Below are 19,597 nucleotides of genomic sequence, written 5' to 3'. Positions count from 1 at the left end.
CTGCTGTGAGGTCGCCGGTCGTTGCCGAATGTCCAGCTTCATTTTTTGGTCGTCACTCTCCCGCTGTGACACACACATCGCTGTGTGTGACAGCGAGAGAGCGACGAAATGAAGCGATCAGGAGCCGGCACTGGCAGCTGCGGTAAGCTGTAACCAGCGTAAACATCGGGTAACCAAGGGAAGACCTTTCCCTGGTTACCCGATGTTTACGCTGGTTACCAGCCTCCGCTCTTGCTGCCAGTGCCGGCTCCTGCACTGTGACATGTGGCTGCAGTATGCATCGGGTAATTAACCCGATGTATACTGTAGCAAGGAGAGCAAGGAGCCAGCGCTAAGCAGTGCGCGCGGCTCCCTGCTCTCTGCACTGTGACATGTAGCTGCAGCACACATCGGGTTAATTAACCCGATGTGTGCTGCAGGAGAGCAAGGAGCCAGCGCTAAGCGCGGCTCCCTGCTCTCTGAACATGTAGCACAGCGACCTTATGATCGCTGCTTCTGCTGTGTTTGACAGCTAAGCAGCGATCATAACAGCGACTTACAAGGTCGCTGTTACGTCACCGAAAATGGTGACGTAACAGCGACGTCGTTGTCGCTGTCGTTTAGTGTGACACCAGCTTAAGTCTCACCTCACACCACACCCGGTCAGGCACACCAGTGGGTGGTCTAGCTGGAACAAGGCCACTCGCCTAGGAGTCAGGCAGACTGGTGGGAGGGAGGAAGTCAGTGAGAGGAAGTGGAGAGCAGAGCTGAGGGGCAGAACAGTGGTAGCTCCCAAAGAGTGAGGATCTGGGAGTTGGAGATCCCTGGGGACTTTTGGCTAGGTTGCAGATGGTGGTCTAGGACCGGAAGAGTTGGAGACCTGGTCGCAGGGTATTGGAGAAGGGTGCCAGGCTTAGTTTTAGAGAACGGTTGGCACTGGAATACCTAGTAACTGAACCAGTACCAAGCACGGCGGGGTACTGGACCCTAGGTCAGGGAGTAGCTTCATGCAACCTGATAATTAACCTGTGGAGCATAGTCTCTTTATGAACTTTCCCCAAGAGCTCAGGGATCGAAGGCACCAACACAAAGAGGGGGATAGGGCTTTCCAGCTTATACGGCCCACTGAAATCCCAAGTGTCAGCCATCGAGAGCACAGCTCTCCTTCCTACTTAACAGTGGGACCCTGACCGCTTCAAGCAGAGGGGTCACTCAGAACATCTAAAATACAGTGCATGGAGGCAAGGTACAGACCATCAGCAATACCAACGACAGCGGACTCCCAGACGAGCTCCCCTGAAGTGGCAGCGGCACCCAAAGACTTGGTTTACTTCTGTGTCAGATGCTGCTTTCTGGTCGCATCACTACCAACATGGCCTGAGTGAGTACGATGAAATTCCCTGCTTCCAATCTGCACCACGCTCCCCTCGTCTCCACCATCCAGAGTCCCGAGGCCTCCCCTACACGTGGAGGGAACATCATCTGGCTTCCCCACTCCATCTCCCTCGGGTACTCCCATCGGCAGCGGCGGTACTCCCCTTACCGCGAACCACGGGTGGTGTCAAACACTATTATTCCCTGTAAATACCCCCTTTACATTTGAAGTGGCTGCGAGCCCCCGGGTCCGGAGACCCTCGAGCCACAGAAAACCCCGGATCCGAGCAGTTCAACCGCTGCAGGGGCGGCACACATGCAATGCTCTGCCACACGCACACCCGCAATGCTCTACCATATGCATGCCCGCAATGCTCTGCCACATGCACGCAATGTTTTGCCACACGCACACCCGTAATGCTCTGCCACACGCACGCCCACAATGCTCTGCCAAAAGCATGCCCACAATGCTCTGCCACATGCATGCACACAATGCTCTGCCACATGCATGCACACAATGCTCTGCCACATGCACGCCCATAATGCTCTGCCACATGCATGCAATGTTTTGCCACATGCACACCCGTAATACTCTGCCACACGCACGCTCGCAATGCTCTGCCACAAGCATGCCCGCAATGCTCTGCCACATGCATGCACACAATGCTCTGGGGCACATGCAAGCACACAATGCTCTCCCACACCCATGCCCGCCATGCTCTGCTACATGCATACCTGCTCACAATGCTCTACCACACGCACTCCCACCCGCAATGCTCTGCCACACGCACGCACACAATGATCTGCTGCATGCACGCCCTCAATGCTCTGATGCACGCCTGCCCGCAATGCTCTGCCACATGCACGCCCGCAATGCTCTGCCACACGCATGCACACAATGCTCTGCCACACACACGAGACACTCGTTACTGGGCCATGGTTCTGTTTTTGTGATGCCGCGGTGGCAAGCCCCGGTTCTGTGACCCCGGCGGTGTCGTTTAAATATAAAAGGGGTGATGACAGTTATTTGTGTTGCCACCTGTGGTATGCGGCAAGTCAGGTGCCGCTGCTGCAGGATGGGGACCTCTGGGGCAGGTGGTGATGCAGCTGAGATGGTGCAGCTATCCACAAGCAGAGCTAAGCAGATGGGGGTAGTAGTAGGAGATGGCTGGGGTTGCAGGGTCGGAGGCGCAGGCGAATAACAGAGCGACACAGGGATGCAGTCAAAAGTTGTTTACTCACTGTTCGAGATGCTTACTTTGGAGCACTGAGACCCGCTGTGATGGGACCATAGCCGATCCTGGATAGTTCGGAGGCGCAACTCGATGCATCCTTCTGTCTTCGTTCCGTGGCCATCTTCCTGCGCTGATTTCTCGTCCTCCTGTCCTGCGCCCTCACACACAGTGCCCTAATCCGGTGTCTGCGGACCCTGTTGGGTGGTTTGAAGCTCTATCCCTTGGCCGTCTATGGTCACCATCCAGCAGATTCGTGTGCGGATATGGCCTCGGTGTTTGCAGTCACCTCAGCCTCCAGTTTGCTAGCTGAGGCTTGTAGTTTTCCACTAGTTGAGGGGCCAGTCCCCTTTGCAGCCAAGTCGCTCCACTCCAATAAGCTGCATGTGGAACAAGACCACGGGTGTTTGGCACACTTCCTGTTAACTCTAGGACTCCTTCTCTCCTTCTTGGTCCTACGGGGAGCACCTTCAGCTCAAGTCCCCTGAGTGTCCACCCGCTAGCTAACCCCACCTCCAAGTTGGCTGTGTAAGAACCATGGCCTGATGGGCTGTCATTAAGGCTACTTTCACACATCCGGCTGTAGCAGTGCGGCACAATCCGGTGCTCTGATGAAAAAACGAAACCGTTTTTTTTTTTGCCACCGGTTTCGTTTTTTCCTGCATTGACTTGCATTGGCGCCGCATTGTGCCGCATGGGCTTGCGTTCCGTCCGTTTTTTGCCACATGCGGCAGATTTAGCCAATGCGGCGGATGGATAGAACGTTCCCTGGCACGTTTTTTGCTCCGGCAAAAAAAACGCATCGCGCCGCATCCAGCCACTGTGGCACATTTTTCAATGCATGCCTATGGACACCGGATGCGGTTTTTGCCGCATCCGGCGTCCATAGGCATGCATTGAAAAATGTGCCACAGCGGCTGGATGCGCCGCATGCGGTTTCTTCCACTACGCATGCACAGTAGCGTGCCTCAACCGGAAAAAAACGGACGGGCTGCATGTAAAAACTTATGCAAAGGATGCAGTGTTTCCGCCGCATCCATTGCATAGGTTTCACAGCCGGATTGAGCCGCAGTGCTCAAACCGGATGTGGGAAAGTAGCCTAATCACAGCAAATCCAAGATGGCAGCTCCCAGTGTTTCAGTAAAACTAGAATTAAATAAAAACTAAATAAACAGTGAATTTAATTTTGTATTAAAAACACTTGATTTCAGAATCCCTATTATTAATACAAAAATAAAAAAAACGCGACATCTTCCCTTTAATGTATTGAGCTTGTGAATCTAGAATGTCTCTTTTTTACTCACAGTTTCTAGTCTGTTAGGAATATCAGCAGGGACATGTTCAATGGGTGTTATTATTATATTGGCCTTCTTATTATGTACCACAGTACAATGTCGCTACAGTCCGTGTAGGATAAAGCCTTAATGTTATTTATGTATGTGGGAATTTAACCTGTTATGCAGTGGTTGTGTAGTTCTCCCCACATACTGCTTCTCACATTCACAATCAATCACATACACAATCTACTCTGACTGGCATGTGAAATGTCCTTTAATAATGGCATTTTCAGGTTTTTCAGCTGAACCAAAAATGTTTCTATTGCGCGTGATGGAATAACAGCATAGACAGTTTTTACTGAAACATTTAAAAACACACATTGGAAGATCCCTACCTCTGATGGTGGTAGGAGGTCTCAATCCTGTCTCTGCAATATTTCTAATTGTGGGAGCCCTCCTGAAAGGCATGCCAGGAAAACTTGGTATCACATTTCTTAGGACAGGATCACCCATAAGGATTCCCCAGTGTTTGGTCAGAATCTTTCAAATGTAGACCTTATCTTGGCAAAGAGACCTGGCGTTGTTCCGGCATTGTTTATGAGGTGAGTATGTGTTATTTTTATTTTACACTCAGGAATACAGTATTTAAGAATGGGTTGTCCTAGTAGTGAACATCAATTTAAGCTGATTGCTCTTATAGCCCAAAACATGATTGGACTGCAGAGTGTGTCAAACTTCTTTTGAAGCCAGCATAAAAAATCAGTGCATAAAAAGGCTGTGCATCAGAAAACAGTCATGATAACACTAGATGGTGTTCATTACAGGGTAAAAGAAGTTTAGACCATTGTTGGTCTACTTGCCTCATAATCAGTGCTTCAGATACGATCCTTAAAGGGAATCCGTCACCAGGTTTTTGCCTAAGAGCAGCATAACATAGGGGCAGAGATCCTGATTCCAGTGATGTGTCACTTACTGGGCTGTTTAGTGAAATTTTGATAAAATAACTGTTTAATCAGTAGTAAATTATCTTCAGAGGACTACTTGGCGTGCTGCCAAGTAGTCCAGCATATTCATGAGCTCCGTATAACTGATAGATCTGCAGCAGAGAAAACATTGATGGCTCAATAAGTGACACATCATTGGAATCATGGTCTCTGTCTCTACATTATGCCCTTTAAAGGGAAACTGTCACTATTTTGATGTTTTTGAGTTATTAATATGAGCATACAATTTGTATACAGCTTAAATTAGTCATACCTGTATGCCTTCTGGATGATGTCTTGTTCAGTAAAATATGAGGGGCTGCTGATAAGTCCTTAGCTTTGTGATTTGTTTTGTTTCTATAATAACGAATGTTACATGACATGAAAGGAGGGCATGCTGCTATTGGCTACCTTCAAAAGGGTTCCACCGTCAATGCAAGGTATTAGAGTGAACCTTTGGACCAATTGAAGGCAGCTCTGAAGGTCAAAAGGTGCAGCAAGCTGTCCAAAGAAACCTTGTTCCTGCAAGACTTAGGGGTACTTTACATGCTGCTGTGACGCCCTGGGCAAGCCAGGGGTCACAGGTCATGACACCACCACACCCTACACCCCGGATAGGTACACCAAAGCTACACAGAAATCCTTGTTGCCTTCCTCCAGGGGCTGATGTCCACACCAGGGGGTTGGCCAGGCGGTTGTCTCCGCCCACCGAGGAGTTCACAGCCCTGGAGGCGGGAAAACCAGGCAGTTAAGTTTGGAGGAAGAAGTGAAAGGAGTTAGAAGTTAGAGTTCAGAGTAGTGAGAGCTGAAGTGGAAGTGAAGTGGTAGAGGAGCAAGAGAGAGGAGTAAAGTGGAAGAGACAGTGACAGTTGAGAAAGCCTGAAGTTGGTCCGGGTGTGTGCCCCGGACTGAGAACAGCAAGGTTGGCGGACGGCGGTGACCGTCTGCAGGAGAGGCTGCTTGGAGGTTGCGGAAAGGACCGTGGACGGGTGGTGGCCCGGCGGTACCGGAGCGGTATACGAAGAGAAGCCAGCACCATTGGCAGGGGCCTTTCGGATCCCGGCAAGGCTAGGAGTCGCCGTGAATTTGCCAAATCCGTCAGTGAAGGGGACCTCTGGGTCTCCCAGCAACCAAGTCCCGATTGAAGGCAACAGTCCAACCGTTAGAGAGAGACACCGCTACCGCCAAGGCACCAGTTTCTCAGGACCAGCGCCTGCGGGCAAAGAGGGGCTCCTCCGGCCCATATCAAAGCTGGGGAGCGGGTTACCGGTGGGAACCCATCGCTACCAACATAGACTTAGGTGCAGGAAAAGGGACCGTCACCGTCAACTACCGGGGAAAAGCAACAGCAGCCATCCGTGGGAACTGTCTTTCCAGCCGTGTGTTTTACCGACAACTGTGTCCCCGTCTCAGGCTGAGTGAGTACCACAGTGCCGTGAGGCACAGCGCTGCCCCCCGTGTCCCTGCACCCCACCAAGCCCTGCACCGGCCCGCCATCCCTCAATCTCCACCCTATCACTGGGCCCCAGGACAACCAACCCCTACCCACGGAGGGGAGAACTAACAACTCAGCTGCTCCCTGTCACCGCTCCCGGGATCCCCATACAGAGCAGCGGTGGTGTCCATACAATCACCACAACCGTGGGTGGCGTCACGGACAATAAACAATCCCAAAAACCAATCCCCTTTTCACTCACGGGCGAGGAGCGCCGCTCGAGTCCCCGGGATCCGGCCCATCGCTCGAGCCACCAAGCAGCAGCAGGCCGCAGCAGCAGCGGCAGCCGGACCCGAGCAGTGGGAGAGCGTGGCATCCCCTCCTCCGCCCGTGACAACTTGGCGTCACAAACAGGATCTTACCGCTCTGCCGTTGGGTAGAGGTGCGCCTTGTTACCGCCGGAGGTGTCTGGCCAGAAAATTTCAGGAGCCGCCATCTTTGGCGCGAAGAGTTCCCGCTCGAGCGTCTTCTCGAGAAGCGGAGGCGCGCAGGCCAAAACCCCGCCCCGATAGAGGAGGGGCCGAAAAGAGGCTAAGGGGGACGAAATGGCGACTGATCGCATGTAGCCGCGGCTATAAAAGCGGGGACGCCAGGACTCTGCAGCCATCTTGTTCCTGGGAGAAGCCCCAGCAACATGTGGATGCCGTCCCGCAGCACCGTAGCCCCCGCGCCGGGAATCGCGGAATGGGTGGAGATCCGGACCGCGCAGCTCTACCAGAGGCTGCAGGTCAAAATGCAGCTCCTCATGGAGGAGTGGGAGACCGACATGGCGGACGTCATAGCGACCGTGCGGAGACGCGAGGAGGAAGCGGAGGAAGGGAGGGTGAGTGACCCACGCCCCGATGCCCTTGAAGGGCCGGTCATCGCGGCTGCGGGACCTGGTCTAAACCCTCTCGCCCTGCTGCCTCCCTCGCCACCCGTCCCGGAAGCCGTGACCCCGCCACTAGGCCCGCTACCACCGCAACCGGTAGCGATACCCAGCATGTCCGCCCAGGCGGACCGACCTGCAGCCGGAGCCCGTAGCCGACCGGAGGTGCTGCCATGGAAAGCCCCGAAAACCGAACCGGAGGCGTCCCCTGAGAAAGTCCCCGAGCCGGAGCCGATAGCCCGCTCCGTGCCGAAGGCCCAGCAGAGGAAAGTCCCTGTGCCCATCCCCCACACCTCGGCTGAGGTTGCGCCGGGTTGCCGCTGCAAAGCGGCGTCTAAGGCCAAGTCCCCGCGGGACCTGCTGCCCAGATCACCAGCAGTGGGCAATGTCCAACAAGTCTCGCGGGGCCCGACCCATGCGCCGGAGCTCGCAGCAGCGCCGTACTGGGACAGGGAGCCGGTACCGTTGGGCCTGGAAATCGGTGAGAGAGAAAGAAAGAAGGCAGAGATGGTGGCCCGCACGATCCGGGAGAAGGAGAGCCTGAGACAAGCTACCTTTCGGGTCCGGGGCCCGCTGTATGAAGGGCAGGTGAGGCGGTTTGATGTCCGCCGGGGCTATGGATTTATTTATGAACCGGGCCTGGAGGCCGAAGTGTTTATAGCCCGGCGAGATGTGAATGCTCACCTGCCAGAAGAGCACCCTGGTCGTAACCTGATGCCGGGCGACATAGTTCAGTACACCCGGCACTGTGGGGAGAGGGGTTGGTTCGCGCTGGATGCCAAGTTAAGGGGCAGCCAGGAGTCCTGAGTGAGCGCTGAGCCCCCTCCCTCAGGTGATGTCGAGGACTCAGAATGATGGCAGTGGAGCACCATTGCACCGTCCCTGTTGGGACCCACTGTGTGTGTTTAAAAGTTTTGAAAGAGAAAAATGAAAGTGATCAACTGAAGGAGTAACCTGATTGTCAGCACCGTGATTGGAACCGGCCGTTGCCGGCATTGTTGTCCCCGTGGGGACCCTTCAAAAAGTTGCATAGGGAACTCTCTATGAACAGGCCCGAGAACTTGCAGGGCAACCACAAACGTTAGTGGCTTGTAAATAAAAATGTTGTTGTTGCAGCTAACCGTTACCACCTCCGGAGAGGCAGGTTGGAGGGAGGGCCCGCAGTGGAGCAGGCTGGGGCCCAGCCACCACAGGAACCGGTGGCTACCCTCTGGAGGGGAAGGACAGATCCCGCTCGGGTAATTGGTTCAGGACTGGGGTCAAGGGGTGCTGCCTGTTTCTTAGAGGCAGCATCAGGGCCAGGTTACTCGGGTGGGAGAGAGCGGCAGCAATAACCGTTTAAAATGTTACGTAACGTTTAAGAAAAGTGCCTCCCGTTGTGGGATGATGTTATTATACTTGTCTTGTGTCTTTTTATCTTTTCAGAAAAATAAAACCGGTGTTGGACAGGCAGCCCGTGGACGGTCTGCATTTTGCTCAGGGGGAATGTGACGCCCTGGGCAAGCCAGGGGTCACAGGTCATGACACCACCACACCCTACACCCCGGATAGGTACACCAAAGCTACACAGAAATCCTTGTTGCCTTCCTCCAGGGGCTGATGTCCACACCAGGGGGTGGGCCAGGTGGTTGGCTCCGCCCACCGAGGAGTTCACAGTCCTGGAGGCGGGAAAACCAGGCAGTTAAGTTTGGAGGAGGAAGTGAAAGGAGTTAGAAGTTAGAGTTCAGAGTAGTGAGAGCTGAAGTGGAAGTGAAGTGGTAGAGGAGCAAGAGAGAGAAGTAAAGTGGAAGAGACAGTGACAGTTGAGAAAGCCTGAAGTTGGTCCGGGTGTGTGCCCCGGACTGAGAACAGCAAGGTTGGCGGACGGCGGTGACCGTCTGCAGGAGAGGCTGCTTGGAGGTTGCCGAAAGGACCGTGGACGGGTGGTGGCCCGGCGGTACCGGAGCGGTATACGAAGAGAAGCCAGCACCATTGGCAGGGGCCTTTCGGATCCCAGCAAGGCTAGGAGTCGCCGTGAATTTGCCAAATCCGTCAGTGAAGGGGACCTCTGGGTCTCCCAGCAACCAAGTCCCGATTGAAGGCAACAGTCCAACCGTTAGAGAGAGACACCACCACCGCCAAGGCACCAGTTTCTCAGGGCCAGCGCCTGCGGGCAAAGAGGGGCTCCTCCGGCCCATATCCAAGCCGGGGAGCGGGTTACCGGTGGGAACCCATCGCTACCAACATAGACTTAGGTGCAGGAAAAGGGACCGTTACCGTCAACTACCGGGGAAAAGCAACAGCAGCCGTCCGTGGGAACCGTCTTTCCAGCTGTGTGTTTTACCGAGAACTGTGTCCTCGTCTCAGGCTGAGTGAGTACCACAGTGCCGTGAGGCACAGTGCTGCCCCCCGCGTCCCTGCACCCCACCAAGCCCTGCACCGGCCCGCCATCCCTCATCCTCCACCCCATCACTGGGCCCTGGGACAACCAACCCCTACCCACGGAGGGGAGAACTAACAACTCAGCTGCTCCCTGTCACCGCTCCCGGGATCCCCATACAGAGCAGCGGTGGTGTTCATACAATCACCACAACCGTGGGTGGCGTCACGGACAATAAACAATCCCAAAAACCAATCCCCTTTTCACTCACGGGCGAGGAGCGCCGCTCGAGTCCCCGGGATCCGGCCCATCGCTCGAGCCACCGAGCAGCAGCAGGCCGCAGCAGCAGCGGCAGCCGGACCTGAGCAGTGGGAGAGCGCGGCGTCCCCTCCTCCGCCCGCGACACTGCGATCTCGCTAGCGAGATTGCAAGCGATCGTACCCGCCCCCGTCGGTTGTGCGACACGGGCAAATCGCTGCCCGTGGCGCACAACCTCTTTAGTCCCCGTCACATGGACTAACCTGCCCTGCGACGTCGCTCTGGCCGGTGAACCACCTCCTTTCTAAGGGGGCGTTTCGTGCAGCGTCACAGCGATTTCACACGGCAGGCGTCCAATAGAAGCGGTGGGGCGCAGATGAACGGGATGTAACATCCCGCCCACCTCCTTCCTTCTGCATTGCCGGCGGGATGCAGGTAAGGAGATGTTCGTCACTCCTGCGGTGTCACACACAGCGATGTGTGGTGCTGCAGTAACGAGGAACAACATCGCTAATAAGCAGACAACGATTTTTGGTTTCAGGACGACCTCTCCACGGCAAACGATTTTGACCTATTTTGCGATCGCTCGTAGGTATCACACACTGCAATCTAGTTAATGAAGCTGGATGTGCGTCACAAACACCGTGACCCAGACGATAATTCACTAACAATATTGCAGCGTGTAAAGCCCCCTAATGTCTCCGCTTACACTGAAACCATGACAAGAAACCATGGAAAAACTGGCAGAGCTGGGCTTCCAGCTGGTTGACCACCCATCTTATTCACCAAATCTAGCTCCCTATCATCTGATTCCAAACCTGAAGAGACACCTCAAGGGTACCAAATTTCACACCATTTCTGATGCCATGGCTGCTACGGATGCCTGGTTTGAGGCACAACTGAAATCCTTCTTTTTGCTAGGCTTACAGAACTTGGAATATCGATGTAAGAAGTGTGTTGACATCAGTGGAGAGTATGTGGAATAAATGTAAAGTTTCATCATCCTATCTTGTTTCTTTCTGGGTAAAGCCAAAGACTTATCAGCAGCCCCTCGTATATCTTTTACCTTCCGGGCTATGGGGCGAGCACTGCTCGGAAGATAAGACCATTTCCAATCTTCATTATAGAAGTTTTATCTTCCCCTTCTCTCCATTTCTACCTGGGGTCTCTGCTCTGCACTGTTCCACCTTTCTGTGGTTTCTAATACGGTATTTAAAACTCTGGCGCCGACGTACATAAAAATTGAAAACAGTGCCCAAAGACAGGGTGGATTTCCGTCCACACACCTGATGTTACAGGTACATTAAGGAAGAAAAGTGAATGAGGAATCCTGTTTAAGGCTGGAGTCACACTTGCGTGTATCTCGCACGAGTCTTGCATCGCATCACTCAGCACGGCTGCATACTCTCCTCACAGTAGCGTGTCGGCTGCATGCATTTCTATGCAGCTATGACGCTCCTGTCCGAAGAGCATCAGATCTTGCTGAGTTATGCGATGCAAGACTCGGGTGAGATACGCACAAGTGCGACTTTGGCCTAATGAAGACTGGAATCCACTTTATCTTCCGGGCAGCACATGCCCCATAGCATGGAAGATCAAGCTATAAAAGATTAATTTTACTGAACAAGCCATCATCCAGAAAGCATACAGGTTTGACTAATTTCAGCTGTATACAACCTGTATGCCCATGCTACCATGTTTTTCCAAAAATAAGACACTGTCTTATACTTTTTTGCCCCCCCAAAAAGCACTGGGGCTTATTTCTGGAGGAGGTCTTTTTCTTGGAGAAATGTGGCGTGCCTGACCTGGTCAGGCACCACTGAGTACTGCACCCATGCTGGGGGAGTGCAAACAGGTAATCCTAAGGGCTGGAATAGGGTGTGTACGCACAGACACATAGTAACCAGGTCTCACACACCATTGTGGGGACCCCTGGGCAGACCCAGGAGGGGGAGTGCCTCCACATCCAATCAAGGGGTGCGGTAGATAGGCTGGAAGCTAGGTTGTAGTGGCAGTCATAAAAAGGAGTAGGAGAGGAAGCAAGCCGAGTGTGAAGTGGAGACGCAGGAGAGCGGACACGCTAGTCAGACCCTGCACGTGTAGTGGCTGTTGACGGGGGAGAACAGTCACAGAAGTTGGACAGAAAGGCGCTGAGGAAGAGAAGTCAGCTGGTCGTGTACGGAGACTTCTCGTGGCTAGGCGTGCATGGGGAATAGGCCCCTAGAGCCAGACATCCATTTAGTGCTCTGCTAAACCTGCCGGTGGGGTGGACAACAAGTCCCACACCAACCAACACAGAGTCCGAGCATCAGCAGCAATGAGGGGGCCCATAAGGAGGATTGAGCCTGAAGCTATCCACCTTGGTCCACGCTGCCAGCAAACAGACCAGAAAGGGGAGAAAAGGCAGTTGCGACTTCCCTGGATGAATCCCACTGTACTTTAAGTCAGGGGTTGTCCGAAACAAGAAGTGCTAGGAAGGCGAGCTAACAGTTACCTGTATACCAGCCTGAAGGATACCTGGTTCTCTCCTGGTGTATATCAGCATCGCCCGGGTACCACTTGAAGCACTTGAAAGTGAGTAAAAACCAGTTGCAAGGCACTTTGGACTGAGACTGAATTATTCTGCAACCTGTTGTTCTACACACCTACACCCGAGCCCCTGGGGCCAGCCTCACTCTCGGGAGGCCACACCATCCGACTGCAGATTCCATCAGCCCCAGACGCTCGTTAAACTGTAGTGGCGGTCACCCATAACCCTGACCGCAAACTGAGAGTGGCGTCACGACCCTGTGACGTCCCAGAAGGGGGAGTGACGTTCCTGAGGCGACCGCTACAGGTGGGCGACACAGAAACATGGTTGGGGGTAAGTTTACCTCCCAAGAAAGCTGACCCCCCCCAACTTCCCAGTAGACTCATAACTTCCCAGGAGACTTATAATTACTAGACACGGACGTCTGCGTGGCTCCAGATCCTCCCTGTAATCTCCGGTGGGTGCTGCACGCCGTCCTCCCCTTCTTCTGGCGAACACACTCACACACAACAGATCACACACACACACTCATAGACACACACACACACACATCAGATCACAGACAGACTCACTCATTCATCACATTCCCTGCTTCCGGATGCAGGGAATGATGGGAGGAAGTCACTTGTCCGCAGGTCCTGTAAGCTAGCATTGTGGCAGGTATCCCTTTAGAGATCAGTCCTGTATGGTGTTCGGTGGGTTTCCTCGTTTTAACGCTTGTCTGTGGATCCCCTGGCTTGAAGCTACATGGGGAACCGGGTTTTCATGAGTTGTACTCTTGTCCCTATATACAGGTGCCGCAGTTCCGATATGGGGTCCGGCTTAAAGCGAGGCCCCGGATCCTCTCTGGCACTGAGCTGTGGTCAGAGAAACTGGAAACTTTCCCCGTCCAGGCAGATTCTGGAATACCAACATGAAGTATGATCTTCCCTAGGGTCCTGCTGCCCTGCGTTTCACCAGTTCCGAGGGGAGCAGATGCACTCTGTGGGATTCTTTTCCTCCTTCCCACCGAAGCACCTGTAGGTGCGACTGCTCCCTTGCTCTCCTGCCGGAGAACTCTCTAACTGTTGTGTTGGCTCCTGACTCCATCTGCTGACTGCTCCTCTTCCCTCCCAGGTCCTAAGCTAGTGGGACTGAAGCCCCTGGTGAGGGCATCCTGTAAATGCCACTCTGTCGGCGACCCCTTTATTACCCGACCCTAACCCAGTCCCCAGTGGGAACAGGGCAACCTGGTGTGTATTTGAGTGTGTAATGTAGTGAAACTGGGACTGACCTCCTCAGGAACTGGGTTTAGCATTACACCCAAATTTGGCTGCAATACTCTGTGGCGACTGAAGCCTCAGGGGTGCCACACTCCCCCACAGCAAATGACAGGATTCCGGGCCGCAGCAATTTAAAGTTGGTACACCGCATTTTGTATATGCATTAAACAAATAACATTCTTCCCTTTATGGAAGGCACCATCATCAAATGTTAGTAACAGGTTAACTCTATACCGGTAGCAATATCAAGAGCAGTATCAAAACATTTGCAAGGTAAAAGCATTATAAAAAACATTTCAAGTAGCAAAATTATCAAAAACAGTATCAAACATTTTTAAGTACAGGTTATAGCAGCATGCATTGTCATAAACCATTGTCATTAGAAAACTAGTGCAAACATCAGGCATATAAAACATTCCTGTCAGCATATAAAACGTTTCACGTAAATACAATAATGAGTGGCGACTACTGGAGCCCTTTTGTGCCACTGGTCAGTGCACCGCTCCCGGTCAGCAAACTTTTCTTGTTAAGTGCAAAACGTTCAAGTCTAAAATATTTAAGTGCAAAACATTCACGTCATCTTAATTCTGGTAGGGTGCACAATGGGTGCAACTATTTACAGTAAAGGTCCCGTTACACGCAACGACATCGCTAACGAGATATCGCTGGGGTCATGGAATTCGTGACGCACATCCGGCCTCGTTAGCGACGTTGTTGCGTGTGACACCTATGAGTGACCGCTAACGATCCAAAAAGCGGCACAAATCATTGATTGTTGACACGTCGTTCCTTTCCCAAATATCATTGCTCATTTGGGACGCAGGTTGTTCATCGTTCCTGAGGCAGCACACATCGCTACTTGTGACACACCGGAAACGACGAACAACAGCGTTCCTGCGTGAGGTGGGTGTGACGTTAATGCGGCTGCTCTCCGCCCCTCCGCTTCTATTGGTGGCCCGCTGTGTAACGTCACTGTGACGCAGCACGAACCACCCCCTTAAAAATGAGTTTGTTTGCTGGCCACAGCGACGTCGTTAGAAAGGTATGTGCATGTGACGCGTACTAGCAATATTGTTCGACACGGGCAGCGATATGCCCGTGACGCACGCACGATGGGGGCGGGTGTGATCGCTAGTGACATCGCTAGCGATATCGCAGCTTGTAAAGCAGTCTTAAGTTCCGACCACTGTCAGTCCTGTAGCCCGGTTGTTCATAAACGCAAAAATACACCGCAGAAAAATACTATTATTTACCAATGAAAAATCAATCATTGTTTAGCAAACATAGTTACTTGCCAGCACTGCTGGGTGACTCCTGGTTAGTCAGCCTTAGGAAATCCACCTTCAGAGTCTGGGTGTACATTTCCCTGGTCCTTCGTGCTTGATGGGAAGCGGGGACTGGCACTGGGGACACTGCTGGCTGGGAAACCGGCTTTTCAGCTGCCTTCTCCCTTGTTTCCAGTTCTACATCCAGGGTGTGGTGCCCTGGACTAGCCAGGTCGTCACAGGGACTACAACACGATACCCCCACCCCGAGATAGGCACATCAGTCAGACACCAAATCCTTGTTGCCTCCCTCCAGGGGCTGATGACCACACTAGGTGGGGTGGAGCCAGGTGGTTGGCCCCACCCACTGAGGAGTTCACAGTCCTGGAGGCGGGAAAGGAAGTCAGTTAAGCTCGGGCAGAGCTCGAGTGCAGTGGCAGTTTAGGAGTGAAGTAGTAGTAGAGGAGCAAACTGACTGTGTCCGGGTACGTGGCCCGGGCACCGAGAGCAAGGTTGGCAGACGGTGGTGGCCGTCTGCAGGAGAGGCAGATCAAAGCAGAACCGTAGGACCGGGGACGGGCGGTGGCCCGCCGGTACCGAACCGGGAAGCGAAGTGAAGCCAGCACAAACCGGCAGGGCCTGCGGCCCCCACCAGGCTTGTAGTCGCCGTTAAACAGGTCTAATCCGTTAGTGACCGGAACCCCAGGGGTTTCCTAACAGTCAAGACCCGATTGAAGGCAACCGTCCAACCAGCAAAAGGGAAATACAGCTACCGCCACAACTAGAGTTCCCAGGGCCAGAGCCTGCGGGCAAAAGGGCTCCTCCGGCACATATTCACACTGGGGAGCGGCTTACCGAACATACACAAAAGGTGCAAGGAAAGGCAGCCACCACCAACCGTCTGGGAGACACCACAGCAGCCGGCTGCGGGACCCGTCCATCCAGCCGTTTGGTTTACCAGAGACTTTGCATCCATTTGTGTCTGAGTGAGTACTACCGTGCCAACCGGCACCGCGCTGCGCAGCCCAAGTGACCCTGCACCTTGCCAACCCTGCCTCCTCGTCACCTCACCGGGCCCTGGGACCACCAACCTCCTACCCACGGAGGGGAGAGAAACATCCCAGCTGCTCCCTACCATAGCTCCCGCGATCCTCGTCAATAGCAGCGGTGGTGCCCAACCTCACCACAACCCGTGGGTGGCGTCACGGACCAAATCCCCAAACCAAACTACCCCCTTTCACTCACGGGCGAGGAGCGCCGCTCGAGTCCCCGGATCCGGCCCACCGCTGGAGCCACCGAGCAGCAGCAGCAGCGCCGGACCCAAGCGTGGTGAGCGCAGCGCCCCGCCGCCCGCGACAAGGGCATACCAGCCCTGCTCACCTCTGTGCCATGTATATTTCACCCGGTCACCGGTATACAAGTTGCGTCCAGGGTGACCCTTGCGGAGGCGGGAGGCCACATCCCGGCGGGACACAAAGACTTCCTTGGAAAGTCCCGACTCTGAGATGAAGCCCCACCCCCACTTCAAGTCAAAACGGGTTACTATACCAGTCTGGAGCGTGCCTCGGTCCACCGGGTGAGCCTTTCTCAGCCATTGTTTGGCAGCCAGGTTGCGGGTCTCAGTTGCCGCCAAATGGTCCTGGCGCTGCCGCTCCTCCTCCCCCAGTTTGGAAATGGTGGCTTGGCAAATGGCCCACTCCCTGTCCACCTTGCTAACGGACTCTGGGGTTAGAGTCTCCAGTTCAGCACTGCACTCTCCCCACTCCATACCTGGGAACATGCTGTCCAGATCCTGCTCCTCCGGCTTGCAATGAAAGGCCATCAGGTCTCCTCCGGTCCAGGTTGCAGTAACCGGGTCCTCAGCTATCAGGAATTCAGTAGCCAGGTCCTCCACTGCTTGGGGGTTGACAGCCAGGTCTTCGGCTACCAGGGGTCAAAGGCTTGGTCAGGTGCTTCTGCCATCGAGGATGCTGGGCTGTTTGGTGGGGCTTGAAGGATGTCGCTGGTAGTAGGGGTGACAGTTTTCTCCACAGGATCCCCTTCCTCCATAGTTAGGAGCTCCCGCTCTTCATAGGTCCGCATGGCTCCCACTGATCCCAGCATAGACACCACCCAGTCACGGATGGCGTCCAACTGCACCCTCCTCAGCATTTTGCTCACCTGAGTCACCTCCACCTCCATGTCCTGAGCGCTCCAGAACAGGGGTCGCACCGGTGTTGCCCTATGATGGCCATGGTTTGACATCGCTGACACCCTGCAGCCTAGGTGGTCCCATTACGGCTGACTCCTTTGTGCTCCAGGCTCTCACTCCATAAGTTTAGTTTTTCAGTCCACTTGCACACCACAAATTTGGGAGCAATACTCTGTGGCAACTGAAGCCTCAGGGGCGCCACACTTATTTTTGGGGAGGGCTTATTTTTGGAAAAATACGGTAATAACTCAAAAACCTCGAAAGGGTGACAGATTCTCTTTAATGGTGTGTGAACACGATAAGTATTTGGTTGCAGAAATTTTTGCACTATTTCTGCATCTCCTCACAGGAAAAACGCAGTACAAGAATGTGCATTTTCTCACTTTTGTTATGCATTTTTGCACGCATTGTGCAATTGAATTCAATGGTGAAAAAATGTATGCAAAAATGCTGAAAGAATTGACATGCTGCAGATTATTTTTTGCACCAAATCTACAAGTAAATACTAAACGTGTGCGCTACACTTCAGGATTCTCATTGACTTTGCTAGCCTTAGGATTTGGTTGCAGATTTGTGAGAAAACTGTACTGAAAAACGCATAAAAAAGTGAAAAAAACGCACTGTGTGCACAGCTTGAGGCTATGTCCGCACGTTGATTTTTACCTGCTTTTTTGCTGCTTTTTCAACTGCAGCGTTTAATGCCAAAATGGTTGTGTTCTGCTTTTCAAGCAAAGTCTATGGGAATTTGGGTTTCTTGTCCGCACTATGCAGTTCAAACTGCAGCCTTTTTGTTGCAGAACTTTGGTCAAAAACTCAGCTTTGCAGTGCAAAACCCAAATGGCAAAAACAATTGACAGGTCAATTGTTTTTGCCATTTGGGTTTTGCACTGCAAAGCTGAGTTTTTGACCAAAGTTCTGCAACAAAAAGGCTGCAGTTTGAACTGCATAGTGCGGACAAGAAACCCAAATTCCCATAGACTTTGCTTGAAAAGCAGAACACAACCATTTTGGCATTAAACGCTGCAGTTGAAAAAGCAGCAAAAAAGCAGGTAAAAAGCAGGTAAAAAGCAACGTGCGGACATAGCCTAAGTGTATCTAGGACTCACCGATTGCAAATGTTTGGACAGATTTACTAATTTTATATAATGATTAAGTTAACATACAAAAAGTTCATCATGGTGTGACGCCCCTGGATTATCAGGTCGTCACAGGGTACTGCACGCCCTTTCCCCTTAGTGCAGTATTCAAATCCCTTATGGTTCTGGGTCCCCATCTTGCGGTACTGCCCCCAACAGCAAAACAAATCCTAGATACACCTTGCACCACACCCACCAGACACACCAGTGGACAGCTTAAGCGGAATAGGGTCGCCCACCTAGCGGTCAGGAAGGGAAGGTCAGTGGAGTGTCAGTGAAGGAGAATGAAGGATAGTGAAGTGGAGGAAGCAGGGAGCGGTGGCTCCCCAGAGTATCTGTCTAGGTTGCAGGCGGTGGTCTGGACCTAGAGGAGCCAGATCCCCGGTTGCAGGGGATTGAGGCAAGATGCCTGGACCTGTTAAAGTGGACGGTCGGCAGCCTGGTCCTATCACCAGTCCAGGACCAAAGGCACGGCAGGGTACACGGACCCTAGGTCAGGGAGACACTTCAGGCAACCTAGCAATTAACCGGCGGAGAGCGGAGCCTTTATGGACTGTTCCCACCAGCTCCAGAATTGGGGCATTAGCGCAACGAGGGGGATAGGGCCTTCCATTTAAGCAGCCCACAAAAATCCCAAGTGTGAGCCCTGAGAGCAGGCTCCCACACTTAGCCACAGTGGGGAGCGGGGCCCGGCAAGTTCCAAACTACTGGGCCACTACAGTGAATCTAAACATTTGTGCCAAGAGGCAGGTCACGGATCACCATTCAGCACTGCAGGGAACGGAACACGGACAAGCTCCCCTTGAGAGGCAACGGCACCTAGAGACTTGGTTTACCCGGATGTCAGCATCTGCTTATTGACTGAGTGAGTGCATGAGTGACCTCCCCATCACTGCAACCTGTATCATGTTCCAGAGCCCGCGGCCTACCCCTACCCGTGGAGGGGAATGACACCTGGCTGCCCCATTCCATCACCCTGGGTACTCCCAACGGCAGCGGCGGTACCCCCAATTACCGCACACCATGGGTGGCGTCACAAACTATAACTCCCCTGTAAATATTTCCCTTTACTTTAGAGTGTGGCCCCTGAGCCCCCAGGTCTGGAGACCCTCGAGCCACAAACGGACACTATCCCGGATTCGATCCGCTGCCGGGGTGGCACAATAGCAGATCATGCTTTTTTGATAAATCTGATGCATTTACACTTGTTGTCTTACTTTTTTAGCCAAAAACTTGAACACGCCAAGTAAATTTATTTTACAAGCACCAGTGTGGCGCCATTTTTTCTAGACACTCTCTTTCATGTGTCTAGTGAGGTGGAAAAAGTATCTAAACTCTAATAAACATATCACATTTCAAATACTGGAGACAGAATGCTGGCTCATTTT

General features: G+C 53.1%; 1 protein-coding gene across 2 annotated transcripts in view; it reads left to right on the top strand.

Annotated features, from left to right (window-relative positions):
- The window catches only part of CIST1 (colon, intestine and stomach enriched 1), a 165,226-nt gene that overhangs the window by 119,567 nt on the left and 26,062 nt on the right, over positions 1 to 19,597 (top strand). The window lies entirely within an intron of this gene.

This window comes from Anomaloglossus baeobatrachus, chromosome 1 (genome assembly GCF_048569485.1).
Source record: "Anomaloglossus baeobatrachus isolate aAnoBae1 chromosome 1, aAnoBae1.hap1, whole genome shotgun sequence".
Lineage (NCBI taxonomy): Eukaryota > Metazoa > Chordata > Amphibia > Anura > Aromobatidae > Anomaloglossus > Anomaloglossus baeobatrachus.
The sequence above is the reverse complement of the archived record's forward strand: the minus strand, read 5'-3'. Positions and strand labels throughout refer to the sequence as shown.